This window comes from Labrus mixtus, chromosome 13 (genome assembly GCF_963584025.1).
Source record: "Labrus mixtus chromosome 13, fLabMix1.1, whole genome shotgun sequence".
Lineage (NCBI taxonomy): Eukaryota > Metazoa > Chordata > Actinopteri > Labriformes > Labridae > Labrus > Labrus mixtus.
Window position 1 is genome coordinate 9,517,398 of NC_083624.1, and position 16,498 is coordinate 9,533,895.

Below are 16,498 nucleotides of genomic sequence, written 5' to 3' on the forward strand. Positions count from 1 at the left end.
GAGCTCCGGCTGATGTCACCGGGACAGGGAGGAGCCTCGCCGGGCCACATTTCCATAAGGGCGTGATGTCACGAGTTGGAAACACTCTGGCTCCACACACTGGAACAGAAAATGTGATTTACACGACTGCACATTCACAGAACAGAAACCCCCGTGATTTAAAATCACACCAGCACCAGAATCTGATTTTAGGTTAATTTAGTTTTTCTTATTATATTAATGTGTATTTATCATGTTATAATAATCTTAGGATTGTCGTGATACCAGAATTTTAAACTTGGATATGACTCTATTAAAAAAAATTAAACAATATAGATAGGCTATCTGCTTTAATAGCATGGCAACTCAAATATTAATTCACACAATTTTGGATTATTTCTTGTTTTTCATTGCCAAAAAAAACTCCTGCACACTAAATTGCACAATACATTGGCAGTGTCCGTAAAAGTTCAAGTTGCTGCAAAGCGAGCTTGAGTCTTGTCTTGCAGGGATATCTTTTCAAAGCAGTGTGTATTTAATGCATAAAAAACTAAATATATATATTTCTAACCGAGGCCTGTGGTGAGGGATTCAAACCTCAAACCCTCTGTATTGGCCTTGCACACTGAAATGATGCTTTATTTTTAAAGCAATATTTAAACAGTGTGCAGGAGATCTCTTGCAATGTTTGATGGACTCATTCCTCTCCTGTAGACACTCTTCAAAACAAATAAATTCAGCTTTGGTTCTCTTTGATACAATTGATCTTCAAAACAAAAGAGATAGTGTCCTTTTAAAACATGGTGTCGTAAAGTTCTGCAAATGTTGACAACCTCAGGACTACTGTTGTTAGATAAACCTGCAGATCAAGCCCGTCCTCGTAGCTCAGCAGGTCTGATATGAGCGGTTCTGTTCAGTTTCATGTTCGGGCTCTTACAAAATGCCACACTGAGACACTTTTTCATTCTCTTTAAACTGAGTGACAGGCTCCAACAAACGCTTCACAATCCATACAGTGGAACAATAACAAACACCAGATCTTATCAGAGAGGAGCTTTGTTTAACAAAAACACCCGGCACGGCACTTTAATGGTTTATGCAAAACCTTATAAAGCCCATTATCACAGAGAGCTGAGGTGTCATGGAGATATCACCATCTGTGGTTACTGATTATCATGGTGGCCATTTTTCCTTGATGTCACTGTCAGGGTGGGGAGCTTTAAATGATGTAACTGTCATACAGGTGAATTCCAGGTTGGAGCCGATAAGTTTAATAAAAGTAGAATCTGACAATTATTATTAGTTCACTGCTTTGAGATTGATCAACACATTCAAAAATAAAACGGTGAAATCCAGATTAAAAATGTTATTAGTATATGCAACAATATATTGAACAATTTATAGCTAATAGACGACAGATAATGTCAACATATTACAGTTTTATTTGGAATTTATTGCTTCCTATCCCATTAACAATGTGAAACTGTGACGTCAGCATTTAACCACTTCCTAGCTGTCATACATTTACTACACTAGCTCATGTAACCATTAGCTAATAATGTTTTATCTACTACAGTTTATAAATATCAGACTGTGTTGTTAGTATCTAAAGATTCCATATTGTTCATATTTTAACCCTTCATGTTGTCAGTCTGTGAAACCTACACAGTAGCTTTGCGCGATTTGTAGCTCAAAAAACTCCTTATTTATTTCACACTGGCTTAAGTAAAAACCATCTGCCTGAATTGGTTTGTTTCAGCTGCTGTCTCTTTAAGGCCCCCCTCCCCACGTGCCCCCTTTCTTCTGATTGGACATCTCTTTTGAAGCCTTTCGGGGGGGCAGAACACTGCAGGGCTGTCAGAGAAGCGCTGCTCTCCAGTGCTGAAAAAACAGCCCTGTAAACAGCTGCACCGACCATAGAGGCTTGAACACATCGAGTGAACTTCTTGGTTTCACATTGGGGAACTATCGCAAAAAAATGAAGCTGATGAGGTTAGTCCTGCCAGGTGGGGGGGGGGGGGGGGGGGGGCAGGAGGTTTGCTTCTGGTGGGGAAGCTCAGACATGTAGTGGGGGAGCCAGGTTTTGGGGGGCTTTGTAGGTGGTAATCGGGAGTTTTAAGTGGATACCCTGGGGGATTGGGAGCCATCCGAGGTTATAAAGGATGGGGTGATGTGGTCACAGGGGCGGGAGAGTGTGAGAATGAAAGCAGCAGAATTGTAATTTCTTTAGTGTTTTGGATGATGAACCGTAGATGAGACTTGTTCAGTCGTCCAACCATGAAGTGATGCGTGCGTGGGAGTGGGTTTCAGCAGCTGATCCGCAACTAGAACTTTGACGTCCTACCGTCATTACAGTGAGCTATGATTTAATCTTTTCTTGGACTGATGATAGCTGCATGCCAACTTCTAGCCATTGTAACCGTGAAAATACAGAGAAATCAAACTCTGAATGTCACAGAAGTCTGGCGTTTAAAATAAGTTGGTTTGAGCGGAGACTTGTGGATGACTGTGTGAGGTTCAATCACTTTAAAGTGTCTGACAGAATAATTTATGTTCTGCGGTGGGAAGTTCAGAAACAGAATATCAAACTTTGATTCAACCTCCACAGAGACGCCGCTTCAGAAATAAGACATGTTATCTTTCCGTGATGTAGAAATGAATCTAATGTCTGTTATTTTTCATGGACTTATAATTCCTTGTTTACACTTTTGCTAAAATATTTTATACATCATTTATGCCATCATTTTATACCATCATCTTATTAAACATAATTCATCTTAAGTGCCTCACTGAACTGAATCAAAACCAAGTTCATGGCAATGTAAAAGTCTTAAAGGGGACATATTATGAAAAATCCACTCTTACAGTGTTTTTGAACATATATTTGGGTAACCTGAGTGTCTAACGACCCACAAAATGTGAAATAAACCCATCCAGTCTTTTGTTTGTGTTCTGCATAACTCTTACAACACAGAGAAAAATGCTCTGTTTCAAATCTGCTCTCCTTGTGATGTCACAATGGGATTCTGGTTTAAAAAAAATTTCATCTCTTTCCAAGGAACTTGGAAAAAAAACTCAGATTTATGGTGTCAAAACAACAGATCTTCAGACTTCAACAGTCTTTAAAACCGAACAAGTTTTCTAGCAGTCGCTGAAACTGGTGATTTCTAATTTTTCAGGTAGACATGATAATGACTTGTCAATCACAGGACATAACCATGGTTTGCATTTGGGCCCAAACCCATGTTGTCCACGTCTCCCCAGACATTTATTCAACCAAAACTTTGTTTGTTTTTTTCTTCCTACACAAATAATGAAAATCCCAAATCACATGAGACTATCGAAACATGAGGTGCGATGCGTTCCCCCGCTGGTCACATGTGATGCGCCATGATTTTCACATCTTGTTGTGTGTGTATGCTTGAGATTATGGAGAAGAATATCTCTTGATGTGTGTGATGCTACCTGATTTTAAAACTATTTTAAAACTCCTGTAGTGTGAGTCAGGCTTACGGGAACATCAATCAGAACCAAATTGAAGGTGCACTTATCTGTGAGTCATTCAAATATTACTCGTAAACCAGTCTGCTAACAAGTCAAAAAGCAAACCGTACAGTGGGAGTTAAATATGTGTGTGAGTGACTGATTTGCTTATATATTGGCATTATGACGCCTTTCATTCAGAGAGATGAATGACTTGTTGTAGATGCAGGAAGTGATTGACCCCGAGGCTCTGTCTGTGATAAATCAGTCTGGGTTCATTTCAGGCTCCGACAGACAAACAGGCACGTCCGTACAGCTAAATTACATTAGCAGAGCGCAGACAGCTCTTATACACCGTGTAATATTACCTAACAAATCACTCCATGTTTCATAACTCTGAAAGTAAGCCCGCTTCCATCTCTGCAGACGGGAGGGATTGAAACAGATGCACTAAGAATCAAAATCTGTTCATTTATATTCAGTGGGAAGAATCGCCTTGATAAAACACATCAGCAGACGTGGAGCGTAAGATTGAGGCTTGCAGGCAGACTGAAGACAGATTGCAAAAGACATCAAATAAGTTTCATAACGTGTGTTCGCCCATGAAACAAATGGAGCCATTATTGCAGAGTATTCCTGCACAATAACCTGCAGCTCCAGGCAAATACACCGAAGGATTCTGGGAAGTCTGAGTGAGAGAGGATGTGAGGCTTCTGTTCAGATAAGATGGAGGGAGCAACAGATCCCTAGGAGGGAAGCCAGGACATTTGGAGCTCCCCCTGCTGACTGGCTGCAGCATACGTCGTAAGCTCCGCCTCCTCCATGTTAACAGATCAAACTATAAACTATTGGTCAAACTATAAACTTAAAATACTCGAAAAATACATTTTTCTCAAACTCGGACATGAATCAGCATGACAATAACTATAACAACAAAGCCAAAGGGTTCATCTTCTGAGTAGTTTTGGGCTTTTGGTTAAAAAAAGAGCGGATTTAGCGTCATGATTGACAGCTCTTTTAACAAATCAGGCTCCTCATAAAGATGCAAAAGTTCAGTTTCTTACTTATACAAACAGTGTGACGCAAAAGTGAACAAGTGTCAACGTTTAAGTACCTTATTTGTTCAATAAATACAGTGTGCAGGACTTTGTCAGCATTGTTGCGACGGACTGAACAGCAGAGGCGCTGCTTGCCAACAGGCAGGGCAGGCAACAGCTTGGGGCCCCAAACCAGTAGGGGGCCCCTGAGGGCTGACAAACTAAAACTAAAGCAGTGCCCCAAAATGTGCATTTTTTTGCGACGACAGTAGGAAACCTCCCTAAGGGGGCCCCATCTGACAGCACTCGTTCTCTTTCCCTTCTAATTGTTGCATGCATTATTTTTGTGAAAACCAAAGTTTGTCAATGAAAGTCAACATGTAAAAATTAAGAGGAATTATCCGTCTATAGGAGAGAAAAAAGGAACAGGAGTAAGCGTCAGGACACTAGCAGACATGATAGTGATGAATGCTGGTTGGAGCGCCCCCAAATTGATTTTTGCCTAGGGCCAAACCAGACTCTGGAATCACCTCAGCTCAACAGGTAGCTACCTCTGGGTAAAGCTAAAAGACATCCACCTGATGACCTGAGGGGTCCGGGTCGGGTTGTAGTCTGTTAGCAGGTCAGAAATGTCCTCAGGGAGCTGAACCATTGAGAGCTTTATGGACTAATAAAAGGGTTTTAAAAAGTGATTCTGTTTTGCACGGGGAGCTGATGGAGTGTTTTGAGGACCAGAGTGATGTGTTCAAATTCTCTCAGACGTGTCTAGACTTTAATTAGTCCAATTCATGGACTCATTTCTTGGCTTTCGTTTGGGATAAGAATGATCTGAATTGTTCTTTTAGTGGTAAAGTGCTGTTCTGGTAATGTTGGAGATATGATTGTCAAAGCTTGAGGTCACAATCCAAAATGATGCCAAGATTTCTGGCCTGCTTGCTGTATTTCATGGACATGGATTTGAGGCGAGGATGGATGTGCTGGCTCTGATTTTTTTTGGCCCAATGGTGAGTATTTCAGTCTTGTGAAAGTTGCTGGACATCCAGGAGTTTATATATGTCATGCAGTCTGTTTGTTTATTCATCAATATTGTTTTGATTTTTACTAGAATTATATACAAGTTGAAAATTCTGGTATCTGACAACCCTGCTCGATACAAGGCCACACTTGTTCGAGTGTATCAGTGTTATCTGAGTCAGATTGAATGTTCTGTAAAGCAGTCATGGTACAAACACACAGTTACTGTTAACAAACTAAACCAGGCTGGTTAAATAAGCCCGACTCAGCTGCAGAGTGAGGAGACGTCAGCTCCAGCTGTTCCTCTGAAAGAAAAGCTGGAAGTCTCAAACAATGAAAGGAACACAAACGTCCGAGAAACTACCGACAGACGCATTGTTTCCTCCACTTCCTCTAATCGGCTGGATATTACCCTCCTTCGTTTGAAAAAGAGAAGTTTAACTTCTTCTAACGGGTGTCACAGAACAAAGTGAGACTGTTATAACAAGCTGCTGCGTGTCATCAGCTCGTATTTACTCTGAGATTCAGTTTAACCAGCAGGTAAATATTGTGCCTGATGGATGGGTGTGTGTGTGTTTGTACTCAAACTTTGTCACATCCTGTCTTATTATTAAAGTGTTGACAACTTTATATGTTCACCATGACGACCAGCTTTACTTCAGTTGAGAGGGAGGGTCCAGCTGTACAACATGAACATATCTCAGTCAGTGGGGACTCTGGTTGGGAACCGGAGGGCCAATGATTCAAGTCCCCGTGCTGACCATGTCATGCCTTTGGTTTTCATGGATACATTTTTCTTAAAGCATTTTTTTGTCTCCATGAAAAACAGTCCCCAAGACTTCAAAATAAAATAAAGTACAACAGGGTAAGGAGACTTGACTTGACATAATCAGACATGATGACATTATTTTGAATTTACTCAATTAAAGATTAGAAAATTAACATGTGATTTATTCCTGTTCATGTTTTAGCTGCTGATGAAAAGCAGCAAATTTAGAAGAAATAATCTGATTAGAATCTAAACTGTAAATGTTCCAGTTCCAGATAAACAAACACAGTTTTCTGCCTGTGAAGTGATGGATGGATGTGCAGACAGATGGATCTTGGTTGGAAATGTTCCCACTCAGTGGTAAAAAACAAACAGCTCAGTTCAAACTGCGTAAAGTTGGTCAAAGGCAGACTGTCACAGCTGCAGCACAGACAGAGTAAATATCTGATCAAAGCTCTGATTCCTGGGTGGAAAAACTCGGGAGTGTAAAAACACTGTGGTTTGGAGGCGGTGTAAAAACTTAAATTGACACATAACTCCAGCGCAGAACTTCTCACCAGGACGGAGATAGACAAGCAGAGTCTGCATGAAAGGAAATGTGCTGAAAACAAGTTTAAATATTTAACAAGAAATCCCTCTGCAATCAGTCGCACTGTTGTTGGAGAAAGGAGAGTAAACAGTGTGAGTCTCTCCTGATGGTTCTCAGCTCAAACTACATGCAGCATTAACATCCACTCTCAAATCAGCCAAAACAGGGATGACTGTAATTAGAGTCATTAAAGGACGAAGGACAAGTTTAAACAGCTTTTAAACCACTTTAAAAAGGATGGATTTGAGGATGTCAAACACAGGTGCTGGCTCTGTTTCTTTTCCTGTGGGAGAAAGATTGGAATCGATGTCATGTCACTGGCACATACATAACACTGAACCATTTGAATCGCTGGTAAAATGAGACAATCGAAACTGTAAAAACAACATGACATCACTCGCTGAAACTCAGACCCAACTACTGTACTTGTGCACATTGAGGAGGTTGGCTCGAGTACAGACTGTATGACAAAAGATGGTCGTGAGGTCGAAGATGACCGATCTCACGGTCTTCCTACCAAAGATAGCCTGCAACAAATATCTGACAGTGTTCGATCATCTCACAATGTGTCTGCGCGGTGTTGCTCTCGTGCAGTGAGGAGGTTCCTGGTTTGAATCCCCGTCTGACAGGAGTCTCTCTGTGTGGAGTTTGCATGTTCTCCCGTGGGTTATCTCTGAGTACTCCCGCTTCCTACCACAGTCCAAAGACATGCTCGTAATGTTAACTCTAAATTGCCCGTAGGTGAGAGTGTGAATGGCTGCTTGTCTGTCTCTATATGTCAGCCCTGTGATTGGCTGGTGCACAGTCCAGGGTGTAACCTCTTGCCAATGACAGCTGGGATTGGCTCCAGCCCGTTGCAATCCAAAACATGAAAAGCAGTATAGATAGTGGATGAATGAATGGATCTCACAATGTGAATGCAACTACCAACCAATAGAAATTCACATGGGCACCAGAGCTGTTGAAAGCATGTGCTAAGGTGACTTATATCAAGCTCTCTTTGCAACAGTGGCGTCCTTATTGGGACTCTTTTTCCTTGCCATGAGCATGTCCACATTTTGCTATTCCCTCGTTTTTTATATATGCACATGAATGTCACAGCAAGAGACACTTTCTGCTGACCTCCACAGCAACGTCAGCTCGATCAGGTTGACGGACAGGCGTACAGTGATGAAGCTAATGAGGCTGTGTGCTGAGCTGCCTCACAGCCTGTGATTCATAGGTACATCATCGCACTGTGTACATGCATGTCGTACCCAACATTATGAGATCTGAATGTTGTTGCTGTCGCACAGTCTGAAGGAGGCTTAAGACACTTCACTGACAGCTTATGTGAGATGTGCTGTTTTCAATGTCGAGTGTAATGTTTGTGTCTCCAGGAATAAGGCCATAACATTATATATTTATCACATTTACTTACGGTAGTGCCTGATTTTTCTAACTCCGGCTGGTTCCTGCAGATCGTCTCTCAGTGTTTTTAAAATACTCAACTCTTTCCTTATCTCTGATTTTCACAACCGCTCTGCAGCTGCGTTCATAATTGGCGTTTTTGATATGATACTGAGCGCTGAAAGCATTTTTATTAAAGGCAGAGTGATCTTTTTTGAAGGCACAGAACCTCCAGTTAATGCAAACATCCTTCCATGCATTACATCAAAGACAGTCATACGGCTCGACCTTTAAAAAATATGTTGCTAAAATCACTGTATTAATGCGAGGGTGTAATTTTACACCTGCAGTGATGAACTCTTGACAACAGACAGGTTTGACCTTTAGAGAAAATCCAACATGGTGGAAAACATCAGCTCAGAGTTTTTTTTTAACATCAGAGACCGTCCGTGGTTTAATAACAAAGACAGGGTGAATAAAGACTGGTGATCATGTTTCATTTGAGTTCATCCTCGATTTGAAATGTTTTACAACACAAAGGACACAGATTTGGAGTGACCATTTTTAGTTCACCTGCTAAACCCCAACATTGCATCATGTTACATCACAGGGGGACTGGTGTTCTCTAAAGCCTCCAACAGACGCTGCGATTTTTGAAATCGTGTACATTTATTGCAACCTGTGCGTCCTAAAGACAGAATGTGCAAGATTCAAACATAATCAGAATCGGAATCAGAATGGGGTTTTATTGCCAAGTACATTTACACATATAAGGAATTTGACTTGGTGTATTAACAGTTAACAAGGAAATAAAGCAGAACTAGCAAGAACTTAAATAATACAGTATAAGACAATATTACAGTATATAAAATAGAATTTAAAAATGTAAAATATAAAATATAACAAAAATAAAAAACACAAAAAGTACAAAAGGTGCAATGTAGGAGCTGTGCAGTGGAGAAAAAAAATCTTACAGTGTATGTAACCTACTCACAGAGTGCATGTAAAGAAAATACATTTAAATGTAAAGTCCAGTGGGCGTTAATGTAACACATAAAGAACAAAAATATATCATAAATGAAGTCTATCCTGTGTAAATGTGTCTCTGAGTCATGACTGTCTACAATGAGTGAGAAGCTCGAGTCCCGCTGACTGTGTTGTTGTCAGAGCCGTGTTTACATGGACGGGACGGCCGGCTCCTCCCCTTGTGTATAAAAGCTGTTTTAGTCAAGGACTAGAGAGAAGAAGAAGAACATACTCACTGATTATTTGGATGTTAGTAAGAGTTTTTAGATGACGGTCATTCTGTGTCAATTTACATTCAATGTGAAGCTACGAGCTAACTAAAGAGCGCCAACATTAGCATGCTAACACAACAATGCAGGACACAGGTGATCGCAGCTCGAGCAAAGGACAATTTTGTCCGCCGCTTGCACTGAACGGTGCTTAATTATGGTGTGTTCTAATTCATAACTCCTTTGTGTGAACGTGAGTTGAGAGGGGTTGGGGGTGTGTTGCTGGAGGAGAGCGGAGGCTTCAGAATAGCGGCGGTGATGGCACACAGCAGTTTGTTTTGGTTTCATGCTGATCTTGCTACTAGGGCCAGGAAGAAAATGTTTGAGATTTTAACTCGTGGTGTCAGGCATGTTAGTAGAGACTGAATATCTCACCTCTGTATCAACACAACACACGTTTGTTTCATGATTTCATTTGTACCGTCCAACTTTCTTCAGGACATGTGTGAACTACATTCTGAATTGTGCTGTCAGTGCGTGTTTCTCTTCGTGTCTGTTGGGACAATATGAGAGAAAGATAATAAATATGTGATCAAAGAGGAGATCATGAGTTTATTCTGGAATAAAACAGACATGTGAGTGATGTTTTAATGACACCATGACGTGTTGTCAGGGATGTAATACATTCACATCTGCTTATGAATAAGGTGCTAAAACACGTTTGTTCTTAGTATCCATCACGTCTACATTACAGACCAGTACTACTCCACTCTGTACTTGAACATCATGGTGAATGATGATATGACACTCGTCTGGGAGCACTGTTTCAGGCCGTGAAGCATTAACATTCAGCTCACAGGTGAAGCTCAAGAACAGCAGAACACCTCAGAGGAAACAGGAGATCCAGTGTTTTTGTTTGAGACAGAGAGAGAATCTTTTTTTTTACACTCCAACAGACTGAAATTGACGCTCAGAGACATGATTTACACACATGTACTCACTCATTAGCATGTTTGTGTTTGAACACGTTAAGTCACATATGTACATGCTAACATACTGTAAAATCTGGTGTGTAAGACCTTGCCATTATTAGAGACATAGGGCAGTGGATAGAGTCTGAAAGCAGAAGGAGAAGGAAAAAGAGAGAGAGAGAGAGCGAGAGAGAGAGAGAGGGGAATGATTTTCATCATATTGTAATCAAGCCAAACTTTGTGAAGCCACAAGTAAGATATATATTTTTGGATTAGGGAAATATTCTGGTAGCTCCAGTCAGTGAAATTGTAAGAGGCTAACGTATTTTTCAACACAATAACAGTGAGTGTTTTTCTGATAAAAAGACTTGATACAAACATAAGGTGTGTGTTACTGTTGCTATGTTCTTGTTGTAAGTTATCATGGTATTCTGCAGCACACGGTGTCTGCTTCGGTAAGTATTTAGCTGCAGTTTCCACACTTAGCCTACACCTAAACAACGCAATGAAGCTACCCGATGAGCATATATTACACACATATTACATCTGAAAAGGCTGCAAAATAAATAACGACAACACTGAAACGTCGGTCAGATTGGTGAAGTCGAAAACCGGCCATTGCTGTTTGTATACCGGTGTTTTTGCTCCCCTTGGAGCCAAAGTAGCTGCATTCCCAATATGGTAAAAGGGGCGTGACATTTCCGAGAACCGTGTTGAGCGACTGACCAATTGCGACAGAGCCGACTGGCCGACCAATCAGATCAGGCTTGGCACACGTGGGGACCCTGGAACGCGGGCACTTCAGAGCCTTAGAGAGAGAGTCAGAAGCGAGGAGCGGCAGTACATGGAAACAGACACTTTTTCCGAACTTTATCTATTGTGAACGTACTTTAGTAGGTACATAGATTAAATATATGAATAATATGACCTCTTTAAGTCGGGGTGAAAACATTTTATGTTTGTGTTCACACATGCAGCTAAACCCCAAACATTCCTGAAAATGTTCAGGAGTGAAAACAGCTTATGAAAATGCAAATGTTCCTAGTTTATCAGATAGAGTGAGCAGGTCCTTCTTTGTGTTTTGAATGCTGTATTCTTCACATTAATAAAGAAAGAAAACCTGAATTGTGTTAGTGAAAAATAACCATTAATTCTCCATGCGCTCGTGTCAAACTCCAAACCCTTCGTACATCCTTTTTGCCTCTGATGGGAATAATTATCGTGCAGCTTCAGCTCTGGCTCTTCAAAGATTTATTTTGTGTGATGGAACAAACAGTAACGTCTCTTTCAGCAGCAAACTAAATGCCTGTTTTCACAATCCAATTATTATGATCCTCTGTGTGTCAGGACTTCTTCCTCCTGCTCGGTTTGATGGCATTCGTCACGCCGTCGACCCAAACAAAGAGCAGACACACTGAGGGTCGGCGACAGCACGGAGGCTTGATTTATATCAGAACAGACGAACGAGCAGCGGGCAGCCATTTTTTTCTGAGAGACTCTGATGATTATCTGGAGGACAGGAGTTTATTAAAGTCGTTTTATGAATGCATCATCAGTTGTTTTTCTAAATTATAAGTTATTATCGTTCCTCCCTCCGACATTGAATGAGTCACTCCATCATTTAAAGACTAACACCCGACAGAAGCTCAGTAATAAAGCACTTTAATAAGAGGGAAATAAAGCAGCAGTGGCTTGATTTCAAGTAGGGAACAGTTGGTTTATGACTGGGAGAGGCTGAATTATAATTTAGGGGGAGAGAGAAAGAAGAAACAGAATTACTCTTAGGCTGCAGCCAATATAAAAAAAACTCCATAAGCTCATCACAACCTGAAGATAACGAGCCTCAAAAAATTTGTTGCAGAATGGTCAGATATGAAGAGATTTTAAAGGTTAATATGCTCATAATAAACTAGATAATTATTGTTTGTCTACACATAATTCTTCTTCAAACATTTGAACACAAACATTGAGGTCGTGTGATAGCTGAACCTATTACTTACGATCGTTATCCTGCTCCGAAGGTTTGTTCTGATCACAAGGGAGGGGATGTTTTTGTGGGCGTGGTTGCATACGGCGTTAACAGCATTATGTGTGTCTTTACGCAAGCTGCAACCTCCTGTGTTGAAAACTGAAGCCGATGCGGAAGTGGAAAATCCTGCAGTTCCTCCAGTGTCTAGTGGACACTGGAGGAAGGGTTGAATCATACAGATACCTCGGGACAATAATTGATCACAGGCTCACCTTCCAACCCAACAGCAAATCCATCTTCTCCAAGTGCCAGCAGCGCCTCTTCTTCCTCAGAAAACTCCACAAATTTCAAGTCCACCAATCAGTCCTAACAGCATTTTACAAATGTTTTATAGAATCAGTTTTAACCTTCAAGCTCACAGCCTCGTTTGGGTCTCTGTCAAACATTCATCGTAACCCATTAAACAGGATCATAACAATAAGCAGCAAAATAATCGGACAGCAGCAGGAACCACTGATCAGTATCTACAACAGGAGAACAAAAGTAGGAAAAGGACAACACATCTCAGACAGCACACACACACTTTGGCATCTTTACAACCATCTCCCCTCAGGCCACAGATACAGATCTCTCTCTTCCCGGACTGTCATGCCATGTCAAGCTTTGCTCCCACATCCATCAGGCTCATGAACAAATGATCTATTTCTTATTTATTTTTAACACCACTCTTTTAACCGCTTAGAACAATTATTTATGACCTATTTATCATGCTTTTAATAGAGCCACTTGTATGTGTGTGTTTCTGTTGTTTTTGTGTCTAGCTGTATGCGCACTGATGCTCTTTTACACAAATTAAGTTCCTAACGGATAAATAAAGTTATTTGAATTGAATTGAATTGAGAGGCTGGCTGCAGAAGCACAGGAAGTCACATACACACCTATTCAAAAAAGCCTATTTGATTGACAGCCTGATTGACAGGTGGCCGCGGTGTAACGGTTTGTCAGGAGGTTTAAAACCCGCCTCAGCTCCAGCTCTCAGCCTGTCGTTAGGTTGGCTGAAAGTTAGGCTGAGACAGCATTTCCAGCATGGAGACTCCAGCGCCCCCTGCAGGAACAGATGGATGATATCACTCAGGCTTCATCCATTAATATTCACAGTCTTTGGATTGCATAAGGCGGTAACAGCATTATATTCCTGTTTGTTTTAGCTGTTGTAACACAAAAATTTCCCCCAAAGGGAAATCTGTAAAGTTAATCTTTATCTTCATGTGTTTTAAGACAGTGCAGTTTCACTCAGAGACCTTCGGTGGGCGCCAAAGGACACTAAACCAAGTTCCTACATGTTGTTTCAAATCAGTCAAACACGGATAAAAGTCAAACTCATTTATCCATGCAATAAATGCAAGGGCTATTTCAAATAATTTTTAAATTCCAGTTAGCAACTTATTTTCTTAAAGCTTACAGACATGCAGGAAGTCGCACCCTGCTGGTGGGTCATCAGAGGCCGAACTTCAGTGATTTAGCTTCAGTTTTTTTGTGCATTTAACAAAAGCCAAACACAAATGTATCCATGGCTATGTAAGAGGTCTTTTTGTCAGTCTCATGCCGCTACTTTAACCTGAGTCCAACAAAAGTATGGATTTTAAAATGTCAGATGTTGGCATACACTTTGGAAATAGGTGAAGGTGGCCTTTTGTCAGACGTTTACAACAAACAGTTCTGCAGAAACATTTTCTATTACACCGGCTGATGTTTTAAGGAGATCACGTACTTCTTCTTTGTGCTGCGGTTTCTTCACGGCTCTCGTTTAAATAAAAGGATTCCCTGTTGACAAAAGGCTTTTCAAACTTTGCTCAGACCTTTGAGTCTCAGAGTAAAAAGGGAGAGGAGGGATGTTTGCTCGCTGAAGCTGAACGAGCTGAAACAACCTCCTCCTTAAACCAGAGTAGATATTCAGGACGTTTCTTTGACAGAGCGTTTTAAATCTGACCCTCTTTCAGACCCTTTCCCCCGTTTTCAATCTTGGTGGTAAAGTAAGAGTCGTTTAAAGTTTAAGTGGGGTGGCCTTTTTTGTATTTCGGAGGGAATGTTCCGCAGCTCAGATGTCAGCTTTAACTTCTCACATCGTTGGTTTAAACACGATCGAGCGGTCACAGCAGGACGGACACCTGCAATGCCCCTGCTGCTGAAACATAAACGACATGTGACAAACGTTAAAGGGATTCAAGATTTAACAGTATAACGTCTGATATAGAGCAGACAAAAGTTATATATTTTATAGGGTTATGTTCTTACATTATCCCAAATGTTTCCAACAATGTTTAAAGACAGATTTAATAATTGAAGGTAAAAGTGTGTTTCATATAATTTCATGTCTTCCAGGGAAACAAAAATACAAGATTACACATCGTGTGTGTACTTAGCTTTGGATGGTTTAATTAATTTGAAAGGGGTCATATTATGCTTTTTCTGGTTTTATATGCTCTTTAGTGTGTTTTCCAAATGTCCTGTGCATGTTTAGGCAAAAATTCAAAGTCTGCGGAAACGCGGCTTCTCCTACGTCCTCCTGTTAGCTGCATTAGCCACATGTAACGCTCGGTTCTAGCCCCCCTCGAAAAAAAATTGCCATTCCGACGTCACTGTCAGTGTGATATCACTGATCTAAGACCATTGGCTCGTTGTGGCAAGCCCAGCAGCTCATGTTGCACGCCCGTTAACTTCTGTAGCACGCCCACGATATGCTGTAGCCTGCTGTAGCACAGTAGTGCTAAGGTGCTAATGTTTATGCTCCCCTCGGACGAAGCCAGTGGCTGCATTCCCAATATGGTAAAAGGGGCGTGACATTTCCGAGAACCGTGCTGAGCGACTGACCAATTACGGGAGAGCCGACAGGCCGACCAATCAGATCAGACTTGGCACACGTGGGGACTCTGAACGTGGGCACTTCAGAGCCTTAGAGAGAGAGTCAGAAGCGAGCCGGTGCATGGAGCGGCAGGACATGAAAACAGACACTTTTTTCAAACTTTAGCTATTGTGAACATACTTTAGTAGGTACAAATATACGAACCCCAAAAAGGGCATAATATGACCTCTTTAATGTGCAATTAAGACTTTTACCTCCTCATTAAGACTGAGCTCATTTTAGCCAGGTGTACCTAACATTCTGAGTTAAAGCAACAATATGTAGGAATTCAAACGTCTCTGAATGCAACTGCACTGTTATAAAACACTCATAGTGCTGTTAGCTCCTCCCCCTCATCGACTACATGCATTTGTTGACAACCGGAGGGCGAGGAAGCCGGCAAAGATGTTGAGAGAAGCCAAAGAACCAAGTCGATTGACAAGGTTGAGGGTCAGACGATTTTCTGCAGCCGGTAAAGCTGCTAAGCATGAGACAACGATTACACTGATGAGGGATGGACACGCTGCCGTCAAGATTGTTGAACTCCCATCAGCCATGAGACAGATGATCATCTACTTGCTGGGCAATATTGTAACCTGTTTGCAACCTTTTAACAGCATCATAGTTAACTAGGCTTCGGGCTTGTTTCGCGACACTGTAGCCAACTCTCTTTTTCTCTCCTAAACTTAATCCCCCACCGTCCTCTTCCGTTTTTTAGCCTCAGTCATTTTATCAGACAATAAAGAGACGGGCTAACAGGCCGTTCAGTCGTAAAAACACTTCCCACGAGATGACCTCATCCTGTCGCCAAAGTTACATAGTGCAGTAAACGAGCAAACAGAGCGCTCTGTGGACGTGAGAGAGACGCCGTTCAGCTGAAAGTTATTGTACTATTAGATCTATGCCTTTGAAAGTTGCATATTGTTGCTTTAACTGTGTTTTCTTTTCACCAGGCGTGTCCCTGTAAGCTGCTGTAGTACAGACCGATGACATTTATCAACATGTCGGATGTATGGCTGCCAAAGAAAACAATAAATAAACCATGTTTTAAAAGTGATCTGAGTCTCGGCCTTCGATCACATCCGTGTCACTTTGAAATAATTAAGTTGGCAGAGGTGAGGGTTTCCTCCAGCTGCTGACACAGAACTCTGTCTGCTGGAA